General features: G+C 43.4%; 1 pseudogene; it reads right to left on the bottom strand.

Moving 5' to 3' along the window:
- Positions 1-3,389, bottom strand: part of LOC107184046 — an 18,734-nt pseudogene extending 15,345 nt beyond the window's left edge.
- Between the last annotated feature and the right edge of the window lie 5,630 nt (positions 3,390-9,019).

The raw sequence follows: 9,019 nt of genomic DNA, 5'->3' as shown, positions 1-9,019 counted from the left end.
AGATGCATACACATTTTCTCTTCCCCAAAAGTACTATTGCGTTTTAGTCTTTTTCCCCCCTCAGAAAGGCATTGGTCTGCTTAAGATTTTGTGTTGAAGAAAAGCAAGTCTTCACTGTGGGCAAGATACTCTCTGACTTCTAAGATAAGACCTTCCTGGCACATAGTAGTCAATTAACACAAACTGTTGCTTTTTCCCTCTCCCATTAAATAAGACAAATATAGAATGTTTAGCACAGGACCTGGCTCGAGAAATGTCAGCTATTATTGTGTTTTGGCATCAAAAGCATTGCCTAGCATATAATATATGCTGAACATTTCTTTGCACAAATGAATAAATAAATACCACACTATCTAATTCTTACATAGGGCTTAGTAGGTGCTAGACACTATTCTAACTGCTCAATTTATGTCAACAAATCAATCTTCTTAAGAGCCCTATGACACGGAGCATTTTATAGTTGGGGACCCTGGGGCAACAGGGACTCAAGTAGAATTGCCCAAGAAAGAAGCTCTGCTGGTGGGCCCCCCTACACCGGGCATATTTTTATATCTATCTTCTGGAGACAACAAACTTATACTGACTGACACAGTGGGAGAGTTTCAGGAGGGAGATTTAAACCAGAAGGCTAAGAAAAGAGCCACCAGGGTGGGTGGCAAGTTTTGTGCAAGGCCTCAAAGTCATAGTTAGGGGCTTGAAGTGCCTGGTCTGGGAGACTTTGTTCTAAGCATCTTCTACTAATGTCTTTCTACCCCCCTTCCTCACACAAATATGCAAGACTTTCCGCAAATTGAAGTCAAGTTGGCAAATAACAGAAGAACTATTTGCAGTGCTTGGTGTGCTCTGACATGGAGGGTGTGGCGTTTCCCCCAGGTCAACATACTTCTGCTGGCCAGTTATGTCTCTGCTTGCAGCCCCTTTCATCGTGACGTGGTGATGGGCTATTTGCTGGATGCCTGGTCCTGCCCAGGTGGGTCTGGCCCTAAGCTATACCTCTGTGAGGTCCGAATCCTTATTTTCTAAAGTGCAAGAGTTCTGTGTTAGGACTCCTATGTCATGTGCTGACAGTGTGAAGTATGAAGTACCTCGGACTGATAGAAATAGACATTGTCTTTTAATAAAGCTCATTCTTTACTTTCTCTCGACCTATCTATTTGGACTATGTGCTTCTCATTATCAGTAAGTGGGAATGCTGTGGGTCGACTTGGGTCATCATGGAAAAACTCTTAGCTCTCACTGCCTGCTGTTATCTAGTCTTTCATTAGACAAGCCTAAACCCTTATCTTTTTCCTCCCAAGTAAAATGCTGTGTGTGTGTGTGTGTGTGTGTGTGTGTGTGTGTGTGTGTGTTTATCTTCGGTCTCAGCCCTAAAGATAAATTTTAAGGAGGAAAACCTTATAATTTTAAAGTCCCACTGTGAGAAAGGTCACTGTGATTATGATGCCACGTGGGTAAATGGAAAGTTTGGAATTGTTCATAGATCACCGCTCATCAGAAGAAAGATCTGTGTCCCTGTGCTCTGTTCTGTCCTAATCGAGGGAATTACATTTTCTCAGCTGGTTCATTTCTTTATCAATGGCAGATGCGCTCTCCCTCCTCCCCTGGAAATAGCATTTTAATTCAAAAGTCAGTTGTTTCAATTGCATTTTGCTAATGAGATGAGTCATCAGATGAGGGGAACTGATGCGTTTTTAATTTTCTTTTTTTCAAAAGCAAACACACCGAGGCGGCCTGCAGGGCATTCGCTGCCCACATGTCACTCGTTAGAGGTTCAGGGGGGCACTCTCCAATTGAGTTGTTTGTGTAACCAGTGGTTATATTTCTGCAGTTGATGATTTACTGCTTAAACTACAGTAGCGCTCCCCAGAAGACACAGGCAGCCTGTGACTGTGACTCAGACTTGCCCACGTGTTTTTGTGTCTTGCTTTTCAGGTCACCTGGATGTAGACCATCCAGTTGGCTTGGAAGTTTCCTGGCTGCCTTTCTGGAGGAAATGTCCTCCTTGTAAAGGCAGATTCTGTAATATCAGCAGTTTCTCTTTTTTTTAAAAAAAAAATATTTTTATTGATTTCAGAGAGGAAGTGAGAGGGAGAGAGAGAGATAGAAACATCAATGATGAGAGAGAATCGTTCTGCACACCCCACACTGGGGATCTAGCTCAAAACTGGGCATGTGCCCTGACTGGGAATCCAACTGTGACCTCCTGGGTCATAGGTCCATATTCAATCACTGAGCCACACCAGCTGGGCTATAAGCAGTTTCAAGCACAGAGATTTAAAAGCAAATGAGTGACTTACTCAGAGAGGTCAAGAAAAGAAATGGAGCTGAGGTCTTCAAGGTCATGCTAACTAGATGATGGCTACATTATTTTTCAAAGTATTGCTGTTATCTTTTACATGTACATTTAGAATGTCACTCTGTGCTCTTTTATTATTTTTAAAATGAATGGGGCAGCATTGTTGACAGGCCTCAAAAATAAGTGATGCATGTACGAAACGAGTCGTAAAGACGAAGTCATGATGCCACATTTTCAGTTCTTCCCGAGAGCTTCCCCTCCTGTGGATCAGGCCAGCTTCGGCTCATGGCTAGGGGGGTCTCGCTGGGGAATGCCGGCATTGTTCCTGGCTGTTTCTCTCTTGTCAGTCTCTACTCCTCTCCCTGCTCCCTAGCTGCTATTTGGAGAAACAGGAATTAGTAGCAAAGGTGAGGGAGTTTTTACTTTCCTGGGAGAATTGTAATCTGGTATTGGTTCCATCCGGTATGGTAGCTTCCACATGCGGATTTTTTTTTCTTGTTTGCCTGCATCCTTGCTCCTGTAAACTCTAAAAGTCAGTTAATTCCCCTCACAACCCCACCTCTCACCTAAACACAGGCGGGAATCAGGCAGCCATCCCCTTGTGTCTTAAGCGATTGGAGTTCTCTCAAAACCCCCTCCTGCTGGCTTCCAGGAAAGGGGAAACCCTGGAGCGCATCAGAGCGCTGTCTACAAAGAAGGTCTTCAGGACTGGGTGTTTCAACATGCCAGGGGCTCTGTCTTCTGCCGTGCAGCCCAGAGGGAAGTGAAGCGGCCACGCCTGCAAAGCCACTCATCTCTCAGCTGGTCCCTTCTAGACGCTTGCTATTCAAAGTATGGTTCTTGGACCACAGGCATCGACTTCACCTGGGAGCTTTTTAGATGTGCAAGCACTAAGACTCACCCCCCTCCCCCCCGCCCTGAACCTACAGAACCTGCATTGGGACAAGATCCCCAGGCAGCTTCTATACATACTAAAATGTGAGAGGCAATGATCATGGACTTACCGGTAGAGTGGATGGTGCCTATACAACGTGCATGGGGGCCTCTGCTGAGACCAGGCAAAGTCACAGTTAGCATCCTGGTATGCATACATGCCCCAGATGGTTCCAAATAATGAAACACTGAGACAGAAAACGGGTGAAAATTGAATGGAAGGGAAAGATGAGGTGGCACATTTTTGAGAGTAATTAGGTCACATGGAATAAGTTTGAGGGTTAGCAAAAGTGTTGCATCTCATGTCATCACATGGGCATGTGTAGAAGTCTTGTTGCCAGCTGTGTCGTTGTTGCAATTACAGTCCCCTCATCTTAATTGCTTTTCCTACCATGGTTTCATCTTCATCCTCCTAAACCCCAAGTCAGCAATTTGGGTTCTTTATTTGTTTGGTTCATATGATTCAGGGATTTCTTTTTGTAAACTGGGTAAAGTTTTCCATATTTCCAGTTATATTGTTAGTGGGTTTGGAGGATTTTTTTCCATTTATAGAACACTTGCTGAAGTTGTTGAGTCTTGGAATTGTTAACTATTCAGTTATTTGTCATATAAATATGGTGTGTGTGTGTTTAATGAAAGTCAATTAAAATAATTACAAAAAAATTCCCTGAATTAGAATTTTTGTCATTGGAACGAAATCTCTGTTGTATGTCATTTGTCAGTAGGCCAGCGTGCACAGCACACACATTAAAGGCATACACATTTCAACGTTTTTGTTTCCTTTAATTTTAACTGACTTATCTGAAAGCTTTGGGCTGGACTTAATTTCTGTACACCATCTGTTACCACTGATTCGAGACCATTCTGTTTGGCTCAGGCACATAAAGCATAGTTAATTTCCCCATCACTCGTCTGGACGCAACTATTTATATTACACTTTGTCAAGTTAAACTTATTTTGATATATTATCTTTTACCTTCTCTGGCACATAAAACCTTTACCTTTCCTTGTAGTTTTTAATAGTTGAGGAAGTTTAAGATAATCAGGTAAGGGAACAGGATTGTTTTTCTCTTATTGTTTATATTTCCCTGTTATATACCCATTTATTTACCCTCCAATATCTCTAACATTTAGGTATCATAACGTATTCTCTCCATGCCCTCTGGGGAGACCCGGATAAATATCAGCTCAGCTCTTTCCTATTTTGTCCAACAGCCAAACTGTGAACCTCAGCTAGAAAGATCTTTCTCTGTATTTCAATGTCCTCGGGTCAAATTTCTCGGTTACTTGTCATTCTACAAACTTTTAGAAGTTGGATGGTCTGACTGGTTCTCCTAACTGAAAGCAGTAGCTCCTCCCATCACAGGACTAGCCTGAAGTAGAATTATGCAATTGGTCTTTGGTAATACAGCCTTTATTTAAAAGTAAGCTTTATTTTAGAATAATTTTAGGTTTATACAAAAGTGAGTTTTCTTCACCCAGTTTCTCCTATTATTAACATTTGACACAACTGTGGTATATTTATCACAACTTGGAAATTAACGTGGCGCCTAACTATTGACCAAACTCTCTACTTTATTTGGACTTTGATTTGGGTTATCTTACTACATTTAGTCTTTTTTTAATAATATATTTTTATTGATTTCAGAGAGGAAGGCAGAGGGAGAAATAGAAACATCAATGATCACTGATTGGCTGCCTTCTGCATGCCCCCCACTGGGGATCAAACCTGCAACCCAGGCATGTGCCCCTGACTGGAATCCAACCTGGGGCCCTTCAGTCTGCAGGCCCATGCTCTATCCACTGAGCTAAACCAGCCAGGGCTGCATTTAGTCTTTATCTCTCCTTGTCTCCTCTGGTCTGTGATAGTTTCCTGGTCTTTTCTTGTGTGTGTGTGTGTGTGTGTGTGTGTGTGTGTGTGTGTGTGTGTGTTTATGATCTTGTCAGTTCAGGAATTTTATAGACTGTCCTTCAACTTGGGTGTGTCTGATGTTTTTCTCATGGTTCCACGGGGGTTCTTGATTTTTGAGAATACGGCAAAGGCGAAGTGGCCTTCTCACTCCATTTTCTCGGGGCATCTGAGATTGACTTTACTCATCGGTGAAATTTACCACTTGCTACAGGTCCCAGTCAATTGGCAGCCTCTCATTTTTATTTGTCATCCCCTATAGCCCACCCTCCACACCATGACCCCCTTCTTTCTTACTCAGGGAGGAGAATGATTCCCTTTCTCAACTTAACACACGAATCTCAGGAAAATATTTGAGGGAATTGTATACAAACAAGAAAGATTTTAATATTCTTTCCTCGCCAGGAGTGCTTAGATCCCAGGCTTGATCTCTAATAATGTTTCCTGTTAAAATTACTTCAGCCATCAAGCAGCCAGATAGGCAGCTTGGCAAAGGTTTAATACTTTCCTGGGTCATCAGGCAGGCCGGGGAGGAAGGAGGAGTTGGGAGGATTATGCTCTCTTTCCAGAAGCTTTGACACTGTTCTCGTTAATCTGCTGCCTGCTTGTCTAGGCAATAAGTCCTGCCCTGGCTCCCTTTCCCATTTGTAATACTCTTTTAAAAGGGCAGTAAACCATGGCCTGGGGCTGGGTCTCAGTGAGGTCAGCTTTCCACTTGAGAGAGGAACAGGCTGGGGTGTGTGGGTGCATGCAGGCTTGGGTTTCCCAGCAGGACAGCTGTGCAATATAGATGTTTGCCAAGCATCTTTCCTTGGTGATGGGACAGGTCCTTGTTTTGACCAAGTGATGTATTGTACTTTTCATGTGGCTGTTTTCTGAATTCCTTCCTTCCTTCTTTCCTTCCTTTTTTCCTTCCTTCCTTTTCCTCCCTCCCTCCTTCCTTCCCTCCCTTCCTTCCTCCTTCCCTTCCCCCCTTCCCCCTTTCCTTCCTTTCTTCTTCCTTCCTTCCTCCCTTCCTTCCTCCCTCCTCCCTTTTGGCTTTCTTTCTTCTTCTTCCTTTTTATTCTTCTCCTCCTCCTCTTTTCTTGTTTAACAGGCTTTCTTTTCTAATCTTCACTGTGTCTCTTAAGATTTCTGCCTCCCATCTTTTTTTGGATGCAACTGTATCAGATGCTCGATGCCCCCCATATGCCCCTGCAGCTATTACAGGGGTCACCTGCCAGAAATACCTGGACACATAGGTGGCTCTGTACATCGCTCTGCCTGAGAGTGGTCTCTGGTGGAGGAAGACTGCCAGACTGTAAGATAGCTAAGGCTCCATGAATGACCCGTATCCACTAACGGTTGAAAATTGGTAGATAATTACCCCAGCTCCCTTGTCCTTTGGGTAGGACAATTCCGTGTTGAGCACTGTCCAAGAGAACTTTCAGTGATGGTGAAAATATTCTGTCATCCACTCTATCCAATATGGTAGTGACTAGCCACATGTGGCTATTGAGTACTTGAAATGTGCTTAGTGAAAATGAGGAACTTAATTTTAAATTTTTAGTTAATTTCAATAGCCACAGGTGGCTAGTGCCTATTGTGTTGGAAAGTGACATGCATAGTCTCTCAGAGGGTCCAGGGCAGGATTGAGCATCAGTTTTCCATTATAGTCACCCAATTAATATACCCCCTGCCCATTGGCTTTTTGGCTTTTCTGTATCATATCCTCATTCCTCCAACTTCCTGGATCACCTCCTGTAAGGGTTGGTTTTATGTGTCAATTTGCCTGGGCTCAGGGATGTTCAGATAGCCGGTAAAACATTGTTTATGGGTGTGTCTGTGAGGGTGTTTTCAGAAGAGATTAGCATTCAAATTGATAGGCTGGGTAAAGAAGACCACCCCTTACCAATGCAGGGGGCACCATCCAGCCTGTTGAGAGAATGAATGGCATCACAGTCCAAGGAAGGGAGAATTTGCTGCCTGCTTGAAGTGAGTCATCCATCTTCTTCTGCCTTTGGACATTTGTGTTCCGTTCGTGGCCCTTCAGACTTGAACTGGGACTCATACCATTGGCTCGGCTGGTTCTCAGGCCTTTGGATGGGACTGGAACTACTCCAGTGGCTTTCCTAGACCTCCAGCTTGCAGATGGCAGATCACCAGATGTCTCAGCCTCTGCAATCACATGAACAAATGCATCACCCTATGTAATAAAAGCCTAATATGCTAAGTGTCAAGTCGGCCATTTAAACAATCAAAGTGTAATATGCTAATGATATGCTAAGACTGCTCAACTGCTCCCTATGACGTAAACTGACAACCAGGTGGCACATGCTCTGACTGGTAAGTTAGCGTGCTGCTGGGGTCCGACCAGACACGCCCTGGAGCCCTCTCACGTGCCTCCCCAGCCCCGATCATGCACCAGTGGGGTCCCTTGGCCTGGCCTGTGTCCTCTTACAGTCTGGGCTGAGGGGACCACCCTCCCGTAAGTGCACGAATTTCGTGCACTAGGCCTCTAGTGATATAATAAATCTCTTCCTATACATCTGTATATATCCTATTGGTTATGTTTCCCTGGAGAACCCTAACTAGTATATCTCTCCAAAAAACTACTGGCTTAAAAATGCGTTTCTCAGGGACTGTTTCTAGGGGATCCCAACCTAAGACACATTTGCACTCAGCCTCTCCAAGTCCCACTCTGTCTCTCTGCTAGTGTCTCTGACCTTCATATGCCTCTGCCTCTGGGTTCCTGCAACCCTAGAGGATCTGAATGCACTAGGGACCTTCCCCATGCACAACATAGGCATAGACACAGTGCTGTAATGAGCTGAAACAAGGCTCAAATGTTTGCTTACATTCTCAAAGGCCCCCTTCTGAGACTCTGGTGTGCACTACAGAGGAAATACAAAAGAAATAATTGTTTTTATTCTTTCCAACTATTGTTTTAGTACCATCGAAATTCACAGAAATAAAACAATCTATACCCTTGGGCTTTTGCAGCAGGTTAGATTCATCTCTCATAGGGAAATACCAACACAAAATGAAATAGAAATGGCTATTGAAGAAAGATATTTTTCAAAAGACTAAAAAAGTTTACTTGTTAAGAAAGACATCACTTTGGTTAAACTATCCATTTCTCAGCTCCCTCCTTGTTTGGGATCCATGTTTGCCATAGAGAAGGAGCCCCCTGTGGAAGAAGAGCTCAGGCAGAAGCACAGGTAGAGGGAACACTGGCTCTGAACACAATGGGTGCTCCTCTCCACACAACCTTTCAGAGCTCCTCCAACCTCCCGGTGCTGGTAGTCGTGCTCAGCCTGTACTTACTTCTCGGTCTGCTGGTTATTTGTGTTAATCAACAGCAGAGTTGCTAACGGATGCAAAGAGGACAGCATCCACTGTTAGAGTCCCCACCCTCTGCATATATTTCAGTTAGGTTTTCTCTCGAATGTTAAAGGAAGGAACAAATTTTCCTTAAATCTGTGGAGGAACTGAACCCTGAAATTACTCAAATGCTTGTTTCGGCCAGAGATTTAAAGTTGACAGAAGAATCAGTTTTATCCCTTTTGTTGAGGTCAGTGACACATTAATTTGCTACTTTATTCACTCAATGTCCACTTCAAATATATTTTAAGAAAAATAAATAATGCACTGTATACATGGTTAGAATTCTTCATAAGAAAATATTTTTTTCTTCCTCTCCTTTTCCTGGTTCTCTCTCCCTCTCTTCTTTCTCAAACCCCCATGACTGGAGGGAGAAAATAAACTCCTTGTATTCTACCCAGTAGATGTTCTCTCTTCTTAGGACACTTATTATTCCCTTCACAGACTGGAGGGAGAAAATAAACTCCTTGTATTCTATCCAGTAGATTTTCTCTAGGACACTTATTATTCCCTTCACC

Source organism: Myotis davidii, unplaced genomic scaffold, assembly GCF_000327345.1.
Source record: "Myotis davidii unplaced genomic scaffold, ASM32734v1 scaffold143, whole genome shotgun sequence".
Taxonomy (NCBI): domain Eukaryota; kingdom Metazoa; phylum Chordata; class Mammalia; order Chiroptera; family Vespertilionidae; genus Myotis; species Myotis davidii.
This window is presented reverse-complemented; position numbering and strand designations above follow the sequence as displayed.